At 37.0% G+C, this 9,083-nt stretch overlaps 1 pseudogene; it reads left to right on the forward strand.

Annotated features, from left to right (window-relative positions):
- The first annotated feature begins 1,683 nt into the window (after positions 1–1,683).
- On the forward strand, positions 1,684–6,313 carry LOC122318982 (annotated as a pseudogene).
- The last annotated feature ends 2,770 nt before the right edge of the window (positions 6,314–9,083 follow it).

Raw genomic sequence — 9,083 nt, forward strand, 5'->3', positions numbered from 1 at the left:
CGTGAGTCTAATGGTGTAGCACATACTCTAGCTAAGTTTGCATGGCATCTTGATGATATAGCTCTATGGTGGGATGTTATTCCAGAATGTATATCCCAAGCTATTTGGGTTGATTCATCATTGTAATGCTTATTTTATGAATGAAGTTTGTAGATTTCCTATGAAAAAAAAAATAGTGATTGGGGAAGAGATTTGGATGATAGAAAGAGCACGACTAGATTTACATTCTACTTGGGAGATATGGCTTTTACATGCTCTTCTAAGAAACAAGCTATTGTGACAGTATCATCATGTGAAGCTGAATATGTTGCTACCAACTCAGCTGTATGTTATGGCATATGGATAAGAAATGTGCTGAAATATTTAGGATTTCCACAAGAAGATCCCTCAAAAATCTACACCAATAATCGTTCAGCGATTACACTAGCCAATAATCCAGTATTTCATGAACGAATTAAGCACATTGATACAAGGTATCATTTTATCATAGAGCATGTGAAGAATAAAGAAGTAAAACTAATCTCTTGCCTGACATATGACCAAATTGCTTATATATTCACAAAGCCTCTGAAACATCATGTGTTTACAAGACTAAAGGCCGTGCTTGGGATGAAGAAATTTGGAGAGTCAAGTTTGAGGGGAAATGTTGAAAAATAAACTTGAACATTGGAGAAGCATGGAGAAGCCATCAAAGTTGGTGGAAAAGCCATCAAGTTGGGTAGCCTAATTCCGCATTCAACTAAGAGGTAGTCACCATTTTTTATCTTGTTATGAGGACTTTGCTTATGTAATAGACGTCCAAATTGTATCTATAAATAGAGCTCAGTGTAATGAACAAATCATGGTATGGAGAATAAGAGAATAAGAAAGAAAGAATTGTTTTCTTTGAGAAATTGCTCTTAAGTGTTTTGCTCTTATGTCCTAGATATAATCATTCTAAGAGGTGCACAACAAGTGACCTCTACCACTCCACGCCATCCAACAATGTGGAGGTCTTCTTTGTAATTTCATTTTTAAATGTGTTTGGTTGTATATTTCTTCAATAAACTTGTATTATATATTCTAAATAAGGTTTGTAGCGCTTTGGCATAATGATATCAAGTGGGTGCTTAATTGAAAATTATATTTTTAATTTTGAACTTTGATGTCGTAAATTATGATTTTTTTTATGTTGTAATATTAGAAATTATGTTCATTGGAGATTGGAACTAAATTTATTTCAAATTCTGGTGTTGGAATATTAATCATTTAGCTGGTTTATTATTTGTAAATGGTGAATTCAAATTATCAGAGTGTTACACACTTTTGATTGATTGATATTCCTTAATCTTTTTGAAAGGTTTTAAGATTTTGTTAAATGTTTCTTTTTTCAATTTCAATTCAAATATTTTTTAAACTAGAAAAATAAAAAATAAAATTTCTTTTCTGATAAAGATAGGCATCTGGCCGTGGTTGATCAGTGGCCACGAGAAATTATAGCTTTTTGTCAAGGAATTAATTGTTAAAGCATTTTTCATGTATAAACCGTAGGAATTCATGAAGGCCTATAAGTCATTAGTCGCCTACCTTTTTTCTTTTTCAACGTTCAAAGAAACCAATGTGAAAAGAGGAAAAAAGAAAACATTTATCATTTTTCAACATTCAAAAAGAGATTCCACGAAAAATGATAGCATTAATTTCTGATCTCTAATTTATCTTCTTCTATTATTCCTATTTTTTGTGACAAGCAGAAGAGAAATAGCAGAAGCTATCATCTCTATTGTGGTGGAAAGGCTTGCTGATTTGCTCATACAAGAAGCAATATCCTTGCCCGGAGTGAGTAAACAAGTTAAACAGTTACAAGATGAGCTCAAACTGATCCAAAGCCTCCTAAAAGATGCAGATGCGAGGCGAAATGAAGGAGAGAGTGTACGCCAATGGGTTGCAGATATGAGAGATGTTGCTTATGACGCCGAAGATATTATTGAGAAGTATGCCTCAAAGTTGGCTCCCGAAAGGGAGGATGCATACAAAATGTCCTGAAGAGGTTTGTCCGCATCTTGGAAGAAGCAAAAGCTATTTATCAAACTAGATCAGAGATTGGTGAAATAACAAAGAGAATTTCTACGTTGAGCTTGCATTTACAAAATTATGGCATAAAATTTGTTTCGATGGAAGGTGGAGGCCCGAGTTCTTCGAGTGAGAAGGTAAGAAAACAAAGGCAAACTTATGCGCATGTTGAACATAATGTTGTTGTTGGATTGGAGGATAGCCTGAAAGAAGTGGTGGCATGTTTGACAGAAGAGGTCAAATACAAGTATAGAGTCATTTCCATATGTGGTATGGGTGGTCTTGGAAAGACTACTCTTGCTAGAAAGGTTTACAATCATCAACAAGTCATGAGTCACTTTGACTGCCGTGTTTGGGCATGTCAACCAAGAGATGTTTGGGAAGGAGTCTTAATTAGTCTTATCTCTCCATCTAAAGACCAGAGAGATGAAATTCGAAGCTTGAGAGATGAAGAGCTTGCTAAGAAACTTTTTAAAATTCAGTAGCAACAGAAGTGTTTGGTGGTTTTAGATGATATCTGGAATGTTGAAGACTGGTAAAATTTGCGTGCTGCCTTCCCAATGAATGATACAAATAGCAAAATATTGCTTACCTCTCGTAATGAAGCCTTGGCTTCGAAAGTAGATCCAAGTGGCCACATTCACAAATTACCATTTCTAAACGATGAAAACAGCTGGGCATTGTTTCAAGATTTGGCAATATCAAGGAGATCAGAAGGTATATAAACAATATCATCTAATTCTCATCCGCTAGATTTTTTTAAAAAGTTTTTGATATAAAAAGATTGCTGGTTTAGTAGTCGAGGTAACTTAACGTTTTGAACATGAATTAAGAGAGAAACAATATTCGTTTATAGCTATAGCCTCTCTTAAAAGAATGAAATTAGTTTGCTACTAATTAATGATCCAGAAGTTTCACAATCTTGCAGCTAGAATTGGTTGATTTCATTACGGAACCTCAAATCCTCTTAAACAATGACCTATAGATGAAAAATCATTGTTAGGTTGGTCAATGATCATGAGTTCATGGTATTAGTCTAAATGAAAACTTGACATATATTGTTTTTTTCAAAATTACGCATGTATTTATTATAAGTATGAGAACATTCATACATATTGATTTTTTTGATGGGAGGATTCAAGAATATCCCATGAATCAAGTTCTTGTCAAGATTTTCAAGACTTGAAGTAGAAGATCGAGACACAGATGTTTATCATTCCTAATTGAAGGGATATTTTTTTTTTTTAATATAAGACAACATTAAATTGGATGAAAGTAAAAACCATATAACAACGCAAGCTAGTATTGAATGGATCCTGAGGGACAATCTTTCAATTACAATTGCATACTCTGAAAGCTTTATAAGACATTGAAAGCTTTCTAGTCTCAAAATAGCCAATCGATTTTTTTTTTTTTCAATATTTAAGAAGAAATGATATTGTTTATATTGTTGTTGGCTATGCAGAATGTATAATCAAGGAAAATATGAAGATTTTAGGGAAAGAGATGGTTAAATATTGCAAGGGATTACCATTGGCCATCACTGTACTTGGAGGACTTTTGGCCACAAAACAGACATTAGAAGAGTGGAACCAAGTACACAGAAATGTTAAATCATACATCCATCAACAGGATGGTCTTCCTATCAGCATTGTGTTGGGTTTAAGTTATGATGATTTGCCTTCCCACTTGAAATTGTGCTTCCTATATTTAGGTCATTTCCCAGAGGATTTTGAGATAAGGACTACGATGTTAATTCAAATGTGGGTGGCTGAAGGTCTTATATATCGAATGCAACACATTGGAAGTAATGAGGAAACACTGGAGGATGTTGGAGAACGATATTTACAGGAGCTAGTTCAAGGGTGTATGGTACAAGTAGGACAAAAGCGTTCAGTTGCAAGGATCAAAACTTGTCGTCTCCATGATCTTATGCGAGACTTTTGCGTGGAAAAAGCTAAATCAGAAAACTTTCTCCACGTCATCAATATTGATCATGATTCCAATGAAGAAATAGAAGCTCCCATTGGTGAAGTTCGAAGAGTTGCTATCAGTGGTGGATCAAGTCCCATGAGACATGTATTTACACTTCCATCGACATCCCAAAAATATTTTCACCTCAGGTCTCTTCTAACATTCTCTGTGCCTTTGAAAGAGCAATCTATGCTAAGGAACTTCAAATATCTTAGAGTCTATATGGGGATGCATTTCACCCCTAAGATCATCAATAGTCTCATCCACTTGAGATTCTTATCGATAAGGAGTACTAGTGTAAGAAGTATCTCATCTCTAAAAAATTTGAAGTGCTTGCAAACACTAGATTTGCGATCGAGATGGGTCAGAGTTAACGTGCCAAATGATGTGTTCAGAAATATGGAGCACTTGCGGCATCTGTATCTACCTCGGTTTTCCGAAATCACGAGAGGGAAGTTGCAACTACCTAATGCTAGTAAGCTGCAAACACTTGTGAATATTCCTGTTTCCATATGTGATGTTAAAGATCCGACGGCTGGAATTGACGAGTTTGTAAAGGACTTAATGCCTTCAAATTTTACATTCAATTGTCTTCATGTTCTTAAGATCAGTGAACATGGTTTGGATGAGAGAGTGGCTATAACGCCAATGGTAATGAGTTGTTCTCACATATATCAACTACGGCTTTGGGGGGAAATAGAGAAATTGCCAGAACACGACCAAATTTCTCAACATCTTGCCCAGTTAAAGTTAAATGAGACTCATCTTGAAGAAGACCCAATGTTGATTTAGGAGAAGCTTCCCAACTTAAAAATTATCCACCTTGATTTATTTGCCTACAGAGGGAAGAAGATGATTTGTTCTGTAAGAGGATTTCCTCAACTTGAATCTCTCATTCTTGAAGGTTTATATGACTTAGAGGAGTGGGAGGTAGAGGAAGGATCCATGCCCAAGCTCTGCCATTTGAAGATTGAACATTGCCGCAATCTTAGGATGGTTCCAGATGGACTCCAATTTCTCGGTAACCTGCAAAAATTGGAAATCGTAAACACGAACTTTTCATTCGAAGAGAGACTAAGGGAAGGAGGACAATATTTTTACAAAATACGACACGTGCCTTCCCTCGAAGTTATAAGGTAATAACGCTAAAACAAAAGTTATCATAGTTAGAAGCAGTGCACATATTTTACAGTGAGTATTTCATTTCATGAACTTAAAATTCTCAAAAAACTAATCGTAATACGCTATATACTGCTTTAATTATCCTAATTTCAATGTCTTTCGTAAATTTAATTAGTTACATTTTTCATAAGAGCATCTATAACCTTGTCTTTTAATTAGGTTTGGGTGTTGAGAAGTGTTGAGAAAAAGTAGATGAATAGTAGTAAAAAGTAGATGTAAAGTAATAATAAAGTAATGAAGGGTATTGAGAAGTGTTGGGTATGTCTTAACACCCAAACTGGTAGTCCATAATAAAAATATATTGATTTTATTGTAAATAAAAAAAAAATGCAAGATTTGAAATAGGTTTTCATGATACTAAATTTAGGTGTGTTTCATGAATTAAAACTTTTTGGGTTTATCATCATTATCGTAATAGGAAGGTTTTAAAATCTATTTTGGGTATGTCCTAATCTTGATTTGTTCCAATAGAAAATTCAATGTGTCCTAATTAATTTGGGACGTATTTAAGGCATAAACAACCTTTAGTAAATTAAGTTTCCCTTGTTTGACTTTTAAGTACCTCATTGAAGGGAAAATTGAAAAATCCTTATTGATATAATTTGATACTTATCCATGAGTTTGTTGTAAAATTTTAACGTTCCTCGTATATATGATATTAGAGTTATTCTACTCAGCAATGTTACACTATATTCCTATTGAGTAGAACAATTTTTTTATTTTTTTTATTCAGCAGTTCATATATGGTGTAGGACTACTGAGTAATATTTTTCATAATGTTAATATCTTCATGTATATATTGGATTTATGATTAATTGTGATTAAAACCAATTGTGCTACGTATTGATTGTCTTGTACCTAACTAACTCTTTTATTTTTGTCCTTTCAGCGCATGGGAGGATTAGAGTAAATGAAACTTCTGCTCCATCTCAGCACTCCCAAGTGCCACTCGACTCTAGTAAGGAAGAACAATGATACTGCTTAATGCCAAAGCGGTCTCCTATTCAGCATATACCTTTTCCTCTTAATTTGTTTTTCTGATTAATTCTGATTGGTTGTATAAAAGGGAAAGTTGTTGTAATGGCCTTGTACTCACTACTTCTAAAAATTCTATGCACGCAATCTGCTTGCTGAAATGCTAGAATATTCTGGAACAAATCTGTTCTTAAATACTGCACTTTGTAAGCATTTTCCTTAGGAAATGAAATACTCTAAATCACATTGCTTACATGGTATCAAGAGCCTTTTCAAGGACTAACGTCCGTGGCTGAAAATCCTCCTCCTCCTCCACCTCCTGGAAAACAACCCTCCTCTCCATCTCAGCTTCTTCCTCATCTCTCTCACCTTGTTACTATTAAACTTACTCCTGAGAACTATCTCTTGTGGTGCACACAGCTGGTGCCTTACCTTCACGGCCAGCGACTTTTTCACTATGTTGATGGCTCAGATACTCCTCCCTCATGATTTCTTCCCAATTCCACCACACCCAATCCCGAATATATTACTTGGTCTGAAACATATCAACTTATAATGAGTGCTCTTATTTCCTCCTTTTCCGATAATGACATTGCTCAAATTGTGGGAAAAACTATTGCTCGAGAGGTTTGGACCTCTGTTGAAAACTTGTTCAACTCTCAATCTCATGCTCATCTTATTCAGCTTCGATACCAACTAGCCACCATTTCCTAAGAATCCAGCTCCATTTCTGATTACTATCGCAAGCTCAAGCATCTATCTGACACAATGAGTGCCGCCGACACTCCTCTAACCTCTGAAGAATTTATTTCCTATTTGCTTGCAAGTCTAAGCAATGATTATGATGCTCTCGTCACGTCTGTCACTGCTGGACTGGAACCACTGTCTCCTGAAACCCTCTACAGCGATCTGCTCACCCATGAGAGTCGGCTTGCCCACTCCCATCATCTTCCCGCCACAACCAATCTCTCTGCAAATCTCACCATTACCGCTCCCTTTCGTGGTCGCGGTGGTTATCGCGGTAACAATCGTGGTACTCATCGTGGTCATGGTTGTGGACGCACTTAATCCTCCCCTTCTACCTAACCCTTCAAACACACCTCCCTACTCTCCTCTCCCTCATTCCCGACCCACCTGCCAGGTTTGTGGTCGAGTTGGCTACACCGCTATCAAGTGCTACTACTGGTATGACCATGCCTACCAAACTAACCCACCCCGTTCCATACAAGCTCACTACACCAGCTCTCTACCCTCCCCCGATATGACCTAGTACCCTGATACTGCTGCTACAAACCACCTGACCTCCGACATAGCCAATCTCAATATCCATTCCAACCCTTATACTAGCACTGAGACTGTACATGTGGGTGATGGTACTGAGCTTCCGATTGCTAATATTGGTGAATCTGTTCTCTCAACTCCCACTCATTCTTTTTCTCTTAAAAAACTCTTGCATGTTCCCAACATCACCAAAAATTTGCTTTCTGTTCAACAATTCTATTTAGACAACTCTGTATTCTTTGAATTTCATAGTACTTTTTTTCTTGTGAAGGATGCCAAAATTGATAAACTTCTTCTTCGTGGTCCCATGCTTAATGGTCTCTACACTCTTCCTCAATCTCCAGCTTCCTCTCCTATTCATGCCTACGTTGGTGAGAGCACATCAACTTCTCAATGGCACTCAAGACTTGGACATCCTTCCATGCAAATTGTGCCTCGCATCCTCTCCACTTATCATCTTCCTGTTACGTTTACTTCTGCTCCAACCTTATGTTCTGCTTGTTGTCAAGCCAAGAGCACTCAATTACCTTTTAAGTCTACTCATCTCCCTTCTTCTAAATCATTGCAATTAATATACTCCGATGTATGGGGTCCTGCCTCTGTCATTTCTAGAGAAGGTTTTCAATTTTATGTCTCCTTGTTGGATGATTTTACTAAATATACTTGGTGGTTTCCCTTGGTTCAAAAATCTGATGTTATCTCCACATTTATCAAATTTCAAAAAAATGTTGAATCACAATTTAACACAAAAATAATATCTATCCAAAACGATTGGGGTTGTGAATATCGCCCGCTCCACACATATTTTCAATCAACTAGCGTCTCTCATTGCTTAACTTGCCCCCACACACACCAACAAAATGGGGTCGTGGAATGAAAGTATTGTCATATTGTCGAAACAGGCCTTGCCCTTCTTGCCCATGCTTCCCTCCCTCAGTCCTTTTGGGCTGATGCCTTTCACACTACTGTCTTTCTCATAAATCGACTTCCAACTCCAGTTTTACATCACAAATCCCCTTATGAAAAGCTTTTCCTAAGATTGCCAGATTACAACTTTCTTAGGACTTTCGGCACTGCGTGCTGGCCTCATCTCCGGCCATATAATAAACACAAACTTGATCTTCATTCAACCCAATGTCTTTTTATTGGTTACAGCACCACTCACAAAAAGGTATCGCTGTCTTCATATACCTACAAATCGCTTGTACATATCTCGTGATGTTGTTTTTGATGAAAATGTGTTCCCTGCTACCAACGTTACCCCCAAGAGCTCATTCTCGTCCTCTCCCCAGTCCACTACCTCCTTACTTGGCCCACTATCTCAAGCCCAACCCATCATTTCTTCATTCCCCACTCAATTAGACACTCCAATCTTTACTCAGCCCATTACCCAAACCACTACCCAATCCAACTCAAATAATATCTCGGTAAGTCCATCCCCCTTTACTGATTCTAGCTCATCTTCTGCTCCTTCCTTAGCATCGTCTTCTTCAAATTCTTCAGAAAACATTTCCTCCTCTGTTCCTGACAACACTACTTCCTCTCAAATTCTTACTCGATTGAAAACCAACTCTCTTCGTCCCAAACAATTCACTAATGGCCCGGTGCTCTGGCCTCCACCT

This window comes from Carya illinoinensis, chromosome 1 (assembly GCF_018687715.1).
Source record: "Carya illinoinensis cultivar Pawnee chromosome 1, C.illinoinensisPawnee_v1, whole genome shotgun sequence".
NCBI classification, from domain to species: domain Eukaryota; kingdom Viridiplantae; phylum Streptophyta; class Magnoliopsida; order Fagales; family Juglandaceae; genus Carya; species Carya illinoinensis.